The sequence below is a fragment of the Mesoplodon densirostris genome, chromosome 3 (assembly GCF_025265405.1).
Source record: "Mesoplodon densirostris isolate mMesDen1 chromosome 3, mMesDen1 primary haplotype, whole genome shotgun sequence".
NCBI classification, from domain to species: domain Eukaryota; kingdom Metazoa; phylum Chordata; class Mammalia; order Artiodactyla; family Ziphiidae; genus Mesoplodon; species Mesoplodon densirostris.
In genome coordinates, this window is record NC_082663.1 from 10,037,058 (window position 1) to 10,054,544 (window position 17,487).

Genomic DNA, 17,487 nt, shown 5'->3' on the forward strand with positions numbered 1-17,487 from the left:
CCCTGGTGGCGCAGTGGTTGAGAGTCTGCCTGCCGATGCAGGGGACACGGGTTCGTGCCCCGGTCCGTGAAGATCCCACGTGCCGCAGAGCGGCTGGGCCCATGAGCCATGGCCGCTGAGCCTGTGCGTCCGGAGCCTGTGCTCCGCAATGGGAGAGGCCACAACAGTGAGAGGCCTGCGTACGGCAACAACAAAAACAAACAAACAAACAAAACAAATTCAAAATCGCATTTATGCAATTTAAGCATTTCATTTTTCATTAGGTAAAGATATAACATGATTCTCTTTTTATTCTTTCCATGCATACTTGTACTCTTCCTTTTGAAGATCATTCTTTTTTGTTAAATTTATATTACTGTGTTTGAAAGTCATTTAAAATTTGATGACAAGTAACTTTTTAAAAATAAAGAGGACCGGGACTTCCCTGGTGGTCCAGTGGTAAAGAATCTGCCTTCCAATGCAGAGGACGTGGGTTTGATCCCTGGTCGGGGAACTAGGACCCCACATGCTGCAGGACAACTAAACCCACGCACCACAACTACTGAGCTCTTGTGCCTCAACTAGAGAGGCCGCGTGCCATAAACTACAGAGCCCACACTCTTGGAACCCAGGCGCCACAACTAGAGAGAGAAGCCCATGCACCGCAACAAAAGGTCCCGCGTGCCGCAACTAAGATCCAACACAGCCAAATAAATAAATAAATAAATAATAAACAGGACTGATTTATGGAGAATTGAGACTCATTCTCTTATGGAGTACTGTTATTAATAAAAATTTACCTTATCAACATTAACATTTTATAAGCTTTAACATATTTAAAATGAGCCACAGGGTGAGCTATTAAATAGCAAAGTATTTAATTTGATTCTCTCCATATGGGTTGTCCTGTATTCTCTGTAACATTTCCTTGATTATATTAGGACTCTACTTATAAAAATATAATAAAAAAGAAAGAGAGAAAAAAGAAAGAGAGAAAGAAAGGAAAGAAAGAAAGAGAGGAAGGAAGGAAGGAAGGAAGGAAGGAAGGAAGGAAGGGGGAGGGTAGAATTAAGAGGTACAAACTTCCAGCTGCAAAATAAATGAGTCATTGGGTATGAAATGCACAGTGTGTAGAATGTAGTCAATAACTAAGTAATATCTTTGTGATGCCATATCAAGATCATTGGTGATCATTTTGAAATGTATAGAAAAAAACCATTATGTTGTATAACAGGAACAAACATAGCACTGTAGGTCAATTATACTTCAAAAACGAACAACCATACACACAAACTCACAGAAAGAGATCAGATTTGTGGTTACCAGAGGCGGAGGTTGAGGAAGGAGGAACTGGATGAAGGCAGTCAGAAGGTGCTACAAACTTCCAGTTATAAGATAAACGAGTACTGGGGATGTAACGTGCAACATGATAAATATAATTAACACAGTTGTGTGTTATACACAGAAGTTGTTAAGAGAGCAAGCCCTAAGAGTTCTCATCACATACACAAATGTTATTTCTATTTTTTTAATCTCATTTCCCTATGAGATGATGATCACTGAATTTATCATGATAATCATTTCATGATGAATTTAATTTAAATCATTATGCTGGACACCTTAGACTTGTACTGTGCTGTATGTCAATTATATCTCAATACAACTGGTAGAAGAAAAACAAATGTGATTAGTGTGATATTTATTTTGTTTTTCCTAGGTTCTAAATCAATTTTATCTATATTCAAATCAAATATAATTTTTGTTTAGAGGAATCTTGTGATTTCTCCATGCTATTCATCCTTAAGATATAATAGAGTATCTATGATAGAAAGTGGTTTTTCTGAGAAGAGTACTTTTTTTGATTCTTTCTTACAAATAAGAGAAATTTTCTGAGGATTAGGAAACTGAATGTTGTCAAATAATTTAAATCCCCTTTTGCATCATGACATTGAAGATGGAAGTAATTAACGTTTTCCAGGTCTAAGCTGGACAAGGTAGGGATGAATTTCTGGCTTTTGTTGTTTTTTTCGGTAGACTTAGGAAGAATGCATGGTACCAGGTTCTGTACACTATGCAAATACTGGTAGTAAAAAAGTCCAAGTGTAGGACTGATACATGGAATTGATGTAGATTTTAAAACGTACTTTTATTCTGATACAGAAGAGAAGGAAGAGAATACTCAGTATTATATTCCCTGCTTCCAAGGTGAAGCACGGTGCAAAGAACCCTGTCGGTTTTGCCAGGTAGGATAATAACACTGTTTTCTGGACTCCCTTCTAATTTTTTCCAGGTCACTTTACTGCAGGGTATACACGTTATGACCATGATTCTCCTACTGTTAGTGCAAATAATTTATCCAACCCACGTATATTTGTATGAACAACAATGTGTGACACAGAGGCAGCTCACCCCAACTGTCTCATGGTGAGATTTCTTGATTTAGAATTCCAAGTATCCATTGGAAATTTCAAATTAAATGGCAAGACGTGACCTTTAAAAGTCTCTTCCAGATACCGCTTAGAAAGTTCTGTGGGAATCATTCCCTCCTCCTTCCTCCTCTTTGCCTTTCAGTTTTGGATGTGTTGGTTTAAAAATCAATCATTTTGTCATTTAAGAAGTGATCATACATTTCTAACAGGAGAGAAAGTAAGGGCATGAGAAAAGATGACTTTTTTACTTTAAATAATGGTAACAAATGCTTATCAAGGAAGGTTTGTTTGGCTCAGAATTAAAGTCATCATATATAATAGGAGTTTAGCATTTTGCTTTCCATCCAAACCAAGACTGCTTGCTCAAGCGCCTTTGAGAAACAACACAAGATGACTTAGGCTATTAGATTCTGTCAGCATAAATCTTCCTTATTGGCAATGGGAATCTATTTATTTATTTAGGAAAAAAAAGAAACCTTTCCTATGCCAGGAGAATGAATGCTACTAAATGAATACATTAAAGACAATGGAACTTTTATCCACTGTTATGAATTAGTCTTTACACAGTACAGCACCCACAAGACTGCAAATTATATTTCTGTCTTTATCCACTTGGCCAAATGCACGCTTATTACCACCATTCATTTATAATCTAATTCAATCATCTAGGCAATAGATTTTAATGGGTTCTGCTACTTCTTGATGTGCCCCAGGGGAAGAAGGATTTTGTTTGGTTTTCCTCCCTGCATCTAAGAGACTGTGTTGGTTCTACCCACTTGTAAAAACAGTCTTGCTCTGCATGTTTGCTGTGCAAAATAGGGCGTGGTGGGCATGGAATAGAGACTCATTTTAGGGAAACCCTCCAGTTTTACCTGATATTGTATTTATAGTAACAGGAAGTTATACACAGATTTATGGTCTCACATCAGTGGCTAGACACAGGTGCTGTGACCCAGCAGAGAGCTGTATCACACGGGAGTAGAGAAAATTCTGCTCATGCCTTTAGTTGCACGTTTCTACATTTCCGTCCTAATACCTGGGAAGGCAGACTTCAATATGCTCTGTTAATTAAAAATTTTATCATAAATTTTTCCCAAAATATTATCCAGAGTAAAGGTCTAGGAGCTACTTTGTACAGATAATCTCAAAACGTAAAATGTTTTAGAAGCAGAATTGCTGTATATATCAGCTCCACCATGGAGAAGCAATATTAATTCACCACATTTTATTTGCACGACAATTGACATGTCATCACGTTAATTCATGTGACACCCTTTATAATATTATCCACATTTTTAAGATCAAAAGAGGTGACATCATTTGTTCAAGGTCACAGAGCTAGTTGGTGGTGGCACCAGGACTTATGACTCCACAGTTGACATTCTTTCCACTTTATCTCCTTAAGAAATTGGAATACTCATCGATTCATCATTGGTAAAGAAGAGGAAATGTATCTTCAGCTCCTAAGGGTCATGCTTGATTATTCCCCAGATGAGGACTATTTTGGTCACCTCTCAATTCATGCCAGGATATGCTTTCATAACCTCCCTCAGAGCAGATTCTTGTCATTGTTGTGGGTGACTCCAAAATGCCAAAACACGGCCCTTCAGCTCCTTGCTTGTCTCCACTGCTGAGACATCTGCTTCCCACCAGTTCAGCCACCCACTGGAATCCACTGTCATCTCTCTGACTGTAACCCCCTAGAAACTTAATCATGTTACCTGATGAGAGGCAAAACAGCACAGTGTTACTTTCATGGGCTCTGGAATCTGACCCCTGGACTTCAACCCTATTCCAGCTCTACAGTTTACTAGCTGGGCAAGTTTTAGTGTCATGGTCATAAAAAAGTTGATAAGATTAAAAGAGTTCATAATACATGTAAAGAGCCAAACAATCTGGCATTTAGTTAGTGCTGAATAAATAGCATCTTTTTAAGCCCTTCAACCTTTGACCCCCTCTTTCTCTCCAGTCTTCACCAATGTGTATACTGGGGGAAATCCCTGAGAATTGTGGCTGCGAATCTGTGAACAATGGAAACCCGCTGGCTAACTTCATTGAGAGAGTGGTTCCTAGACCAACACAGATGCATGGAAGACACAGGTACATGGAAAGAAGCACAAATAATGGGGTTTACGGATACAGGGATGGGAGCAAAGTCCAGATAGGCTGTTGGATTCTGAGTAACATGAGAAAACTGGGAACACTGTCAGCCCAGGAAACATAGGCAGGGATGTGTCATCCTAAAGCACATTTTCACACAAGCCTAATGGCTGGGGAATTCCAGGTGAATGTGTGAGTGTGAAATTCCCTTCAAGAAAAATAGTATCTGAGCAGAATGGGTGAAAATACTGGGAAGTGAATCAGAGAGCAAGCAAATCTTCCTCTCCAGTTCATTATTTCTCTGTCTGGGAGAAGGGGAACACAGTAATAGCTGTTCCCTGATGTGACTTCGTACCTTGTAGACTCCTAAGGCACATTCACATATTGAAGTTTCTTAGAACTCCTGTTGTAAACCAGTAAGCTTAACTGTGTTGCAGCCTGGTCTTCCTGTTCCTAACTTTTATTTATTCTATTTTCATCTTATCTACACCCCAATCCAGGAGATCATATGTGAGATTTTTACCGTGGAAAAAATAAAGGACAAGATACAAGACCATGTTAGAAAAAGTTACCAGAGTACACAGTTCTAGGAAGTTCACTTTTGCAGAGATGGTTTGGATTTAATGATTCACATGTATAAGAGAAAGACACTGGGTTCCTTGATTCCAAAAACTAGCTCTCCATGCAAATACTAGGGGATAACCCCCTGAACTCTGCCATCTCACTTTGTTCACCTGTATAGTAGAGATTATAGTGCTGGTCTGACTCAAAGGAAAAAGAAAGAAGGTAAAAGTTAAATGAGACAATGCATGGAAAGTGCTTAGCAGAGGGCTTGATACAGATAAAGGAGATATTACAAGTTTTGCTTTTATTATTGTTATTTTACTCCTCAGCTTACAGAGTTCAAAAGCTTAAACTATTTAACAAATATCATATGATATAACTTATATGTGGAATCTAAAAAAAATGGTACAAATGAACTTATTTACAAAACAGAAATAGAGTCACAGATGCAGAAAACAAACTTATGGTCACCAAGGGGGAAGGGAGGGGGCATAAACTGGGAGATTGGGACTGACGTACACACACTACTATATATGAAATAGATAACTAATAAGGACCACTTGTATAGCACAAGGAACGCTACTCAATACTCTGTAATGACCTATATGGGACAAGAATCTAAAAAAGAGTGGATATATGTATATGTATAACAGATTCACTTTGCTGTACACCTGAAACTAACACAACATTGTAAATCAACTATACACCAATAAAAATTAATTTTAAAAAAGCTTAAACTATTTAGAGTACAACAACACTGTTGGTGATAAAAAGAACTCTGTCTTCCAAATATGAGGAGCAGAGTCCTAGATTTTCACTGAAATCTTATCTCTGGAAACAGTCTTAAATTTGCCAATTTAGAAAAATAAGTAGTGTCATAAATATGAAAACTGCGCCTTAAGTTCTACTTGGCGGTAGGCGATGGAAAGGTTTTGCTTTGTCTTATTAACTACAATAGATTGAAAAAGAATGATATACATCTTTTTTGCACTTTTTAAAAACCAAGAAGAAAAACAACAAATAAAGTGATGGACTTAAAGCTGCCCGACCTTCACGTACTTCATCAGCACACATTGCTAACTGAGGTATCTGATCTCAGAATGGAAAATGTTTCCAGATAATTGTTTTATTTCTCCACCAGGCAAGGAAAGCACCTCTTCTCCACAGACCATAAATCCTTGAACTTTCAGAAAGATACTTTCATTTAAAACTTCAAAACAAATGACAATAACGATAAAACTATTCTAATATTATTTCTAACCCATGTGGAAGGAGTCACGTGTACACCTGCCAGAGTGTGTTCAGTCACTATCGTATTTGCGCTTAATATGTTATGATTTTACATATACATTTAGGTCAATATCGTGTTGCAAGTACCTTCAGATGAAATCAGATTCTTCATTCTTCTCCTTACCTCTCACAAACCTTCTGGTCTGTGTACCGACAAAGGGTATGACGGTTAATAACTGAAGCAATCTGATCAAATGATGTTGCAATGTTGCAAAGTTTACACTTTGAATTTTGATGAAGCTGAACCTTTCTCAAACAATAATATTAACCCATCATTTTGACAAGATCATCCAGCTGGAATGGATAGAGCTCTCATGCCTTTTTGACAAAAGATTTAATGGTCTTGCTTCCAGTACATTCTGCCCTCAAAAGTTCATTCTACGATAGTCAGAGGGTGCATCCAACATAGGTGAGACTGGTATTCCTCACTAATAGCCTGCTAAATGCTTCCCATCTCACTCAGCATAGGGCTGTCTCATAAAACAATCATCTAAGAAGGAATAGAAAACGGATGACCTAAGAAAGAAATTCAGTGGAAAAATGCAGAGAATAAATTTATGTCTAATATTTGTCATCTGTTTCCATAATTGCCCAGCCAATTTCTTCTCTTTTTTTTAATAAATGTATTTATTTTTGGCTGTGTTGGGTCTTCGTTGCTGCACATGGGCTTCCACTAGTTGAGGTGAGCGGGGGCTACGCTTCGTTGTGGTGCGCGGCTTTCTCATTGTGGTGGCTTCTCTTGTTGCAGAGCACGGGCTCTAGGTGCATGGGCTTCAGTAGCTGTGGTGCGCGGGCTCAGTAGTTGTGGCTCACAGGCTCTAGAGCACAGGCTCAGTAGTTGTGGCACACGGGCTTAGTTGCTTTGCGGCATGTGGGATCTTCCTGGACCAGGGATCGAACTTGTGTCACCTGCACTGGCAGGTGGATTCTTAACCACTGTGCCACCAGGGAGGTCCTGCCCAGCCAATTTCTGAATTGAACTTACATCAGAAGAGCTTAAAAGTTGAGACACTAGATTTCACTCATATTTTCATATTGAGAAGTGTGTGCATGAGAACCCGAAATGTACCTTTCTACTGCTCTCTACTATGCCATCCTCATTAATTGATTAATGTTCTACCCCCAAAAGTGGCCCTGCTGCATTTCTCTATCTGTTCCTAAATCTGGCCTCATTCCAGCCATGCTGGTCTCCTGTAAATACCTCAGGGCCTTTGCACTTGCTACTCCTAGTACTTTACCCTGGGACACAGCTTCCTCCCTCTCTTCCTCCTGTAGGGTTGTCTGCTCAAGCATCATTTCACCATAGCACCACTCCCTTCACTCTTTTCCCCCTTGTTCTGCTTAATTGTTCTTTATGGTTCTGCAATTTTCTTTCTCCCCTCACTAGGTGTGAACTTCATGAAGGCAGAAACTTTGCTTGTTTTGTTTACTGCTGAATCTCAAGCCCTGGAAATCTGTGGAATAAAAGTGCCACTAAATAAAAATTCATTGGATCAACTGTGTGAATAAATAAGTGAAGTATTTTCAAATCTTATCTGCACATGGCTAAATATGCAAACAGAGTGCAGAAGGCACAACAGTCCCCATGTCAGGCCAAACCCAGTCCTTTTATAAGAACCTGAGACTAAATGTAAAAATAAGCCCAAGGAATGAGAAACAGGCCAGGTGGGAGTAGACCCACTAAGACTTAGAGTCAGAGATTGCTCACAAACCTCTCAGCTATTAGAACTAAGAATGTCTCTGCTAATCTAGCTTCAAGAATTCTGTGACTGGCTTTTCTCAGGGGTGGATTAAGCCCAGAGACAAAGGGTCAAGATCAATGTGGAGTCTGTTCCCCTGCCCTTCAATGTGGATGACCTAACTCATCTTGAGCATGTTCTGGCTCCAATGAACTAGTAGTATAAAATCCTTGAATTTCAAAGCTGGAGTGGATTTTTGTGTAGTTGAGCCAACACGCCTCATAAATGAGTAGGCAATAGAGTGATTTTTATTTCATTAGTTAATGTCTTTTATTAACCAATATACAATTACTTGTCTTCTGGTTTGTTGAAACAATAGGTCAGACAACATTTGCCACAATGTCTGTCCAAGTGGCTGGCCAGAAAAACTCCAGCACCACATTCACTTGAAGGGCACTCCTGAAGATGGTGACTGATTTTGCCATTCTTATCCCCCTTATAGTATTTCAGGACAGCCAGCTTAACCTTCTTTCTCTTATGCTTGTTCTTCTTGGGAGTGGTGTAAGACTTCTTCTTCCTTTTCTTAGCACCACCATGAAGTCTCAACACAAGATGTAGAGTGGACTCCTTCTGAATATTTTAGTCAGACAAAATACGCCCATCTTCCAGTTGCTTTCCTGCAAAGATCAGTCTTTGCTGGTCAAGGAAGGAATTCCTTCCTTGTCCTGGATCTTGGCCATTACATTTTCTATTGCATCCAAGGGTTCGACCACGAGAGTGATGGTCTTCCCCGTCAGGGTCTTCACGAAAATCTGCACATTGGCGGCGGTGCCACTGCAGATGTAAGATCCAAAAGCTAGAGTGACATTTTTAAAAATTCAAATGTTTGCACTCAAGGCTTGGGGAAACTATCTTCCGAGAAATAATTTTAGACTAGAAAGAAATAAGGACTGAGTCATTGCTTCTGAGAGATGCTACGTAGCATCCACAGAAATTCCTGGTGAAGCTTAAACATTTACAGAAGAATAGAGTGATGTTACTATCAGTGTGCTACACTGTTATTTGATACCCAGGTATGTTGAGTCCTGGGGTCTGGGTTGAATTAACAAAAGGTGACAGAGGAAAACAAGGGCAGGAGGTAACCAGGTGAGTGACCAGACCATGGTGGTGTCTTTGTCCATTTGGGCCGCTCTAACAAAAATACCCCACAGAGTGTGGCCTATAAACAACAGAGATTTATTGCTCACAGCTCTGGAGGCTGGAAGTCTGAGATCAAGGTGCCAGCATGGCCGGGTGAAGAACCTCCTCTGGTCAAAGATTTCTCATTGTGTCCTCATATGGCAGAAGGGATGAGGGAGCTCTCTGGGGTCTCTATTATAAGACACTAATCCCATTCCTGTGGGCTCCATCCTCGTGACCTAAGTGGCTCCCAAAGGCCCCACCTCCTAATACCACCACATTTGGGGGTTAGGATTTCAACATATGGATTTTGGGGGAACAGATTCAGACCATAGTGGATGATTTCAAGGCGTCCACAGAGGGTCACTGAAATTTGACCTTGCTGACAAATGAACGCCACTCTCCTCATTATAATCCAAAGATATCTAAACACACTTCTGCAAGTTGTGGCCACTTGGACCAAACAGAGGGCATAATTCCTGGCTAAGAGCAAAGAGCTGAGGACTAGAGAGATCACAGTTCTAGTTTTAAAGTCCAGGCTATTCATGCCTCGTTTTTAATGACTTGTCAGGCAGAGGACTCAGGTAACCTGCCTTTCCCACTTCAGGCACAGCCTGGATCCCTGGCATTCAATCTGGATTTGATCTATTACAAAGCATTGATATCTGCAAAACTTATCCTCTCAACCTGAGTCCTGGCCTTGGCCTCTTCTGGCTTCCCTGTTCTTCACCGCCCACTTCCTGGTGTGGCAGTAGACACTGTTCACCATTTGTGACCACAGGTTTCAGTCTTAGGATATTATAAGTGCATTTATGGAAGAAATTCTTCAGAATGATAAGCTGGATACTGAAATAGGTTACAATGAGAAAAAATGTCAACATGAAAACTGAAGCAAAGGAATTCAAATAAAAAGTGAAGTTAGAAATATAAATGGGAAATAAATTCCATTAATGGGGTCTTGGAAAGTAACTGACTTTTATATTATGGAGTGTTTTTTAAAAATAATTACAGATTCAACAAAGAAATGAGCTGCAACCATTCCAATCTATGTGTTTCTTAACTTTGGTTTACAGCAAATAAACCACCACAGTGTAAAGAAGTAAGCAAAAGGACAACCAAGTTAACTACCCAGAAACTGCCTCTGCCCCATGTGGACTCTGCATGGGTGCCCTCCCTTCTCTGTATTTGCATACTCCTCACTCCTCAGTCTTGGTAAAGTGTGGACTATCCATCAATCTTAGTCTTACATTTAAAACTCATTAAAAATCTGTTTGCCATTCCTCTAAAAGATTAATCACACAAGTCCAACATGATAGCTTTGCCAATTAAAATGTTCCCGCTTTACCGTTTCATTTCAAGTGTACTGTAATTATATTATATTGCTTCTGGTTGAGTTAGAAAATTTATTCAAATAATAATCCTATTTTTCGTATATGGTACACTCTTAGCACTATTTCTCATGTTAATTATGCACAAAACTTGAAAATGTACTTATGTGTCTAAAGAAGTAAGATTGTCTTTGTCTGTCTATCTATCTATCTATCTATCTATCCATCCATCCATCTATCCATCCATCCATCCATCCATCCCTTAAACTGTGTGGTTATGTAAATATCCACAAATCCATAAGAAGGGCTAATTACTTACCCTTTGGGTGTCTTGGCTTTTTGTACAACCACTTTTCTATCTCTCACTTGTGTGTGCTGTGTTTTTTTTTGGGGGGGCGGGGGGCTTGCCGTGTGGCATGTGGGATCATAGTTCATGGGACAGGGATGGAATCTATGCCCCCTGTAGTGGAAGCATGGAGCCTTAACCACTGGACCACTGGGGAAGTCCCTCACTTGTGTTTTTGTGTTTTTTTGTTTTGTTTTGTTTTGTTTTTTTGCAGTACGTGGGCCTCTCACTGCTGTGGCCTCTCCCGTTGTGAAGCACAGGCTACGGACGTGCAGGCTCAGCAGCCATGGCTCAAGGGCCCAGCCACTCCACGGCATGTGGGACCCTCCCGGACCGGGGCACGAACCCATGTCCCTGCATCGGCAGGCGGACTCTCAACCACTTGCGCCACCAGGGAAGCTCCCTCACTTGTGTTTTTAATAAGAAATTTATACCGGAGAGCACATTCATTTGCCTGCTCAGGCTTATAAACAGATTCATAATGGGAATATGGTTCCCAGTTATGTGTTTTGAGAAATCACTTGTGCTTAGTCGATCCTATGAGTTAGAGAGAGAAGCAGTTCCTGGCATCATTCCCTATGTCCCAACTTTTGACTTATCCTTCTCCAGGATTAAGTCAGAGCACAAACCCCTTGTTCTAGCTGTCCTAGATACTCAAGAAAGCATATATGGATGTGTTTACAATATTTAAAAAAAAAAAACTAATCTTAAGGATCCTTTTTTTTTCCTTTGTCATGCAAAAAAGCAAACAGCAAACACTCACTCAATTTCTTTTGTTTTCTTTTTGTTTTTTAATGAATTGGAAAGCACTGAATGAAGGAGACAGATGTTCATGAACTCCAGGCCAAGCTAAGCTTTGGCAGCCAGAAAAGTGTTCCTAATAAATATGATTTTATTTTTGAATGAGAGAGACAGATTTCTGGTTTTCTTTTCCACTCTCAACTGATTAGTGTAGCAAGCTCTACAGAGATTGCCAAAATTAATTAGAACCAATTTTAATTAATTATTTCGAGTTAATTTTTGTTAACTAGAGGTGACCCAGAACTAAGATTCACTTTTGAGATTATATCTAGGTAAATGATTCTAAAACTAAATTGTAAATATGTTGGATTTTTCATTCATTCATCAGATATTTACTGATACCCTACAATGTGCCTATGCCTCTTTAAGGCATTGGGAAATTTGGTAGTTAACCAAACAGTCAAAAATTCCTTCATTTTTAGTTGAGAGAGAAAGATAATGAAGTAAATAAGTAAATACATATAGAGTATGTTAGAAGGCAATATAAAGGAAACAGGGATACATAGTGTCAAGGGTTCAGCTCTAAATAAAGTATTGTGGGGTCTTCACTGAGTGGATGTTGAGAGGGAGCAGGCAGGTGATGAGATGTCAGGAGAGCCCCAGGTGAGGGGGGAGCATCTTCAATGTCTCTGGGGGGAGAGAGCACCCCAAGGACAGTGTGCCTACAGCCCAGAAAGGGGCTGAGCATCAAAAGACGAGCTCAGTGGAGCAACAGGGCTCCAGCAAGAAGGAGAATGGTCCGTCACTGTAGGAACTTTGATGTTTACTCTGAATATCTGAAAGGCCAAAGGAAGTATTTGAACTAAGAAGTGAACTGACCTAATTTATGCTTTTAAAGATCATGCTGACTCTGGTGTTGAGAACAGACTGTTGGGGAACTGAAGCTGGGAGGCTGGTAATGGGGTAAAGGTAACAATTTAGGTTCAGTGGGCAAGTGGACCAAGCATGTAAGGAGGTGGTGAGAGGTGGTTGATCCTGGCTAGATCATGAAAGTAAGGTAGCAGGATTGGTTATTGGTTAGAATATGGGATTGAAGAGATAAAAAGAGCCAAGATTAACTCATATGCTATATTAACTAAAATTATAGGAATAGTCAATCATGGGTTTGATGTAGGTGTTCATTCATTGTGACCATATTTACTATGAATTCCTGAAAGCATGAGAGAAGGAAATCTTTCTAAGCTACCTTGAGTACAGGTAGGCATCCCAAAATGATTTCTCCCTTTCTGCTTTGATTTCTCTCATTGAAAAGATATTTCTTTCTTCTCCCCTGCCAAATATTTTCTTTAGACTTCATAAACATCTTAACGTTTTTCTGTCTTTCAGAGCACACATTTTTCTTAAATAATTATGTTAAAAATTACTAAATATATCTTATATTTTCACATAGTTACTGTTCACATTGTTATTAATCTGCATACCTTTTCCCATTAAACTGTAAAATATTCTTTTAGAAAACTCGTTCACTATGTGTACTCAAAGTTTTTCTTGAAATAATAGAAAATACCCCAAACTAGACTGTTCTTTTTTTTACATTCTCTTCCAGTCCGTGTTGTTACTTTCACAAAGTGAATACAATTCATGGGTTGCTCTCAATTATTGTAGATGGATATGCATGTTTCAGCAAACGGCAAAAAATTTGAAACATAATAAGTGTAGCAGCTGTGCACCTGGGCATTCTCACATGATCTCTGTCCCAATTTTGAAATGCAAGGATTAAGCAAACAAAAGTGAGACAGCTTTCCTGTCACCTTTATTTTGCCAAACTGACTCAAATGAAGATGACTTTTGACTCCCGATTTGTAATTATTTCAGGAGCAGCTCCTGAAAAATTCAGAGCTATCACACAACATCTGTTTCTCCCTCCAGAATCGTTCAGACCCTGAAAATATTAAAACAGATTAAGGCAATTAAATAAATTTAGCAGGTGGTCCAGTTTAGCCTCTCAGAAAATACTGGAGAGAAGATAACCAAATCCATCTGGAGTTTGTTGATATTTCTTGGAATTTCATTATAAGAATGTGGGTACTGCTACAGCATACGGGGACTAACTCACACAGAATGTGGTCAAAGACAGTAGTCAATGTCAGTCTACAGGTACAGATGGCCATTTTTGAGTAACCTTCCCTAACGGCAGACTTTATGGAAACAGTTTGGGAGTACAACTAAAAATAAACTTCATGGGACTTTTATTTCCTAATTTAAAAAGATAAAACAATTTTTAATAAGAGACTGTTCTGTCCTACAGCCATTCACCTGGAAGGTAGCTCATTTGGAAGAGCTACTGATTATCATTGAGTTCTAGACTTTTTATCGGTGTATCCTATATCCTGACACTCACCCGTCAGTTTCCTCATGAGTTCATTTGGATCCACCGTCTTTGAAAAAAATTGAAGAAATTAGGGCAAAATGGACTAGCCAGTGTCTTCCAAACTCTACCATCAAATCAACACTAGACTATGATGCATCACATTTAGAGGAAAGTTTACAGATTCAAGTGTAAAAATTACTATGAACAATACGAAAATTTTATCTCCTTTCTCTTCCTTTTCCAAAGTGTTCAAAATTACCAGCTACCATCTTGCATTCTAATTTGAAGCATTTTAAAAAAAAATCATGCCTCTAATAACGACAGTCAAAAAATTACTTGCTAAAGAGCATACTTATTCCCAGATTCCTGAGATACTGACAAGATGACAGCATTTCCAAGGCCCCTGTTCATCACTGTTCTGTAAGACTGTCAGTATGAAAGTGACTGATGCCTTCTCATCCACTTGCTTCCCCCCCCCCATCCACCAACCAATTCTTTGTGACAGGCTCATTTTTCGGGGCAAACAATGTTCTATGTGTTGGTCGGGTTTCCACACACGCATGTACGGAAGCAGAAATGTTACACAGGTAGAATTAACAAGGAAAGAAAATGGTGTTATGGCCATCTTTACAGGGTCAAGAAGAAGGGGCTGGACACAGCAAAGACATAGAGCCCATAATAGGACCTAGATGCCCAGGCCCAAGGGTGGTATTACTCACAAGGGTACTCACTGGATCCATCCAAGGAGCTCAGGCATAAGCTAATCCACAAGGCTGATACCCACATCATTGCCTGCAGTTGGTCTGAACTGTGGCCCACACATGCAGGAGGTGTCATTGGAACCAGCACAGGCTGTGGGTTCCATCAGAGGATGAGGAGACCCAGGCTCTCCAGGCTTACCTGCCCCCACCCCAGACATGACAGGCCACCTAGACCACGTGATTGCTTCCCTCTTTTCTCCCCACCTTCCTCTTCCTGCGTGCTTTCTACTTGTCCTGGCTTTATTTCAAATGGACCAACCCTGAGAAGCCCCTCTCTCCTCTTCCCTCACTGGGACCAGTCTTACTACATGTCCAAGGCTGAGGACAGTCCTGACAGTTGAGGTCTCTGGGGTGAGTGGCTACTGTGTCAGTTCCTGTTCTCTAAGTTGGGCTGGTGCCCGACGCTACACAGAACATTCTTGAAGGTAAATAACTTGTAATAGGGTCTGTCCCTTGAAATATAATTTGGTTTGTTTTCTCTGTGTGTGTAGGTATGTAAAAAAATAACTAAGTAAACAAATAAATACATTTTAATTCAATGTTTTAAAAAGGTGATTGGGTTCCTAGGAGTATCTTTGTACTTACAGAAATTTTAAAGTTATTTAAGCAGCAGGTATTGGGGATTTAGTTCCAGTGAATTATGACCAATTAGTTGTCTTGTACGACTAACATTCCATTTTTTTGGATATGCAGAATTACTTAAAACGTTGAGTAAGTCTTTAAGCATCTAACACATACACAATATTTTTAGGGGGCATAAAGATGAATAAGAAAAACTTCCTATTTTTAAATTTAGTTAATAAAAAGAATAGGATTAAAAGTACATGTTAGCTTTTAGTGATACTGTGCTATTCTTTATCTTTTAACTAAAGTATTTGCTTTTTCTTCTTTTATTAATTCAAATTACAGTTAAAAATCTCTCAGTGTAAAATGCCAAGCTGGAATCATTAATCTACACCAAGAAATGGCAGAAGCAGCAGGGAGAATGAAACTCAAGGCTCAATTAACAATAAAAGAAAACTGCACTGTTGTGATCTTTCCAGGGTGGCAGGTATCCTGGGATCAAGGTGGTCCCCAGCCCGTGGAAGAGGGAATCACAGCAACCTAATAGGTTATATGATCCTTTGGAATGAGAGTTTAAGTATCAATCAGGTCTTCTGGCCACTGGAGGTGAAGGTGAAAGGGTAAAATAATTTTAGCATTGTGTGATCATAAAATAGAAAGTCATTAAGATAAATAGTAAATACACTTATGACATTCTTGTTGTAAAAAAAAAGGGGGGGCTTCCCTGGTGGCGCAGTGGTTGAGTGTCTGTCTGCTGATGCAGGGGACGCGGGTTTGTGCCCCGGTCCGGGAAGATCCCACATGCCGCAGAGCGGCTGGGCCTGTGAGCCATGGACGCTGAGCCTGCGCGTCCGGAGCCTGTGCTCCGCAGCGAGAGATGCCACAACAGTGAGAGGCCCACGTACAGCAAAAAAAAAAAAAAAAAAAAAAAGGGGTGTATTATGAAGTACTTTTCAATCAAAGCAAATTCACTCAGGATAAAAATTGGGGGAGAATGAAGCCATCTCAGTGGTTCCATGATGTAAACCACAGAAGAGATGATCTGTCAAAAGAACAGCAAGATTTCAGATCACTCTCCAGACACAGTATGCAAGGTGTTTATCCGGAAATGTCCAAGGAGCATAGGGACAATCCTTGAGTCAGTCAAACATTCCCGGGTGGCTTTACTTATAGTGACTATACTTGTTCATTTCTAGAAATTCTATTTGGGCCTTTTAAAACTTTTATAGTCTCTTATTTTATGGTTTCTTTCAGCTTGCTCTAGTCACTCAAATTCCTGGACCACCAATCGTTTAGTCTGATGAAAATGCTGACTCCTTCCTGGTGACTCATTTGTCTTGTCCTTGACATTTCTGAAGTCTGAGCTTATCATCAGTGGGGTTTCTCTTCTTTCCTAAGGGGTTGTTGCATGATCCACTGTGTGGAAAGGCTTTGAAGAAAAGTGTTATGTTCACCTAATGCTGGGATCCTCAGGGTTTCTAGACAAGACTTCAGTTTATTCTTTTCAGCTCAAGTTTCTGTGCAACAGACAAGCTGTAAGTTCAGACCCTGCCCTCAAACACGTCTGGTTTCTCAAAGGAGAAAATTTCCCCACTTAAGCACCAGAGAGGGAAAGCTTCCCTGGTGATCCCAAATCAGTGATGAGGAGTTTTTAGCTCTTTCCACAGGTGAGGCTGCCCTTTCAGTCCCTAGGCATCATGCAGAGACCCTGTTCCAGCTCCCTTCTCATCCAGCTTAAAATCATTTCCTTCTTTCTTGGTGGCTATCTAAGTCTGCTTGGCTGTTACAACAAAGTACCATATACTGGGTGGTGGCTTATAAACAAGAGAAGTTTATTTCTCACAGTTCTGGAGGCTGGAAGTCTGAATCAGGGTGCCAGCAGGGCTGGAGTCTGGTGAGGGCCCTCTTCCCAGCAGACGGCCACCTTCCTGCTGTGTCCTCACATAGCAGAAGGGATGAGGAAACTCTGTGGGGCCTCTCTTATAAGGACACTAATCCTATTCTTGAGGGCTTCACCTTCATAATGATTCAATTCCCAAAGGCCCCACCTCCAAATAGCATCACATTGGGGATTAGGTCCCAACACATGAAGTTGCAGCTTGGGTGGGACGACACAAAAATATTCAGTTTATGGTAGTGAGCCTTTAGCATCTGGT

The 17,487-nt window shown here is 40.1% G+C and overlaps 1 protein-coding gene and 1 pseudogene across 1 annotated transcript in view; both read right to left on the reverse strand.

The window, feature by feature from the left end:
- The window catches only part of CTNND2 (catenin delta 2), a 968,406-nt gene that overhangs the window by 500,813 nt on the left and 450,106 nt on the right, over positions 1–17,487 (reverse strand). The window lies entirely within an intron of this gene.
- The window catches only part of LOC132485747 (ubiquitin-ribosomal protein eS31 fusion protein-like), a 38,601-nt pseudogene continuing 29,485 nt past the window's right edge, over positions 8,372–17,487 (reverse strand).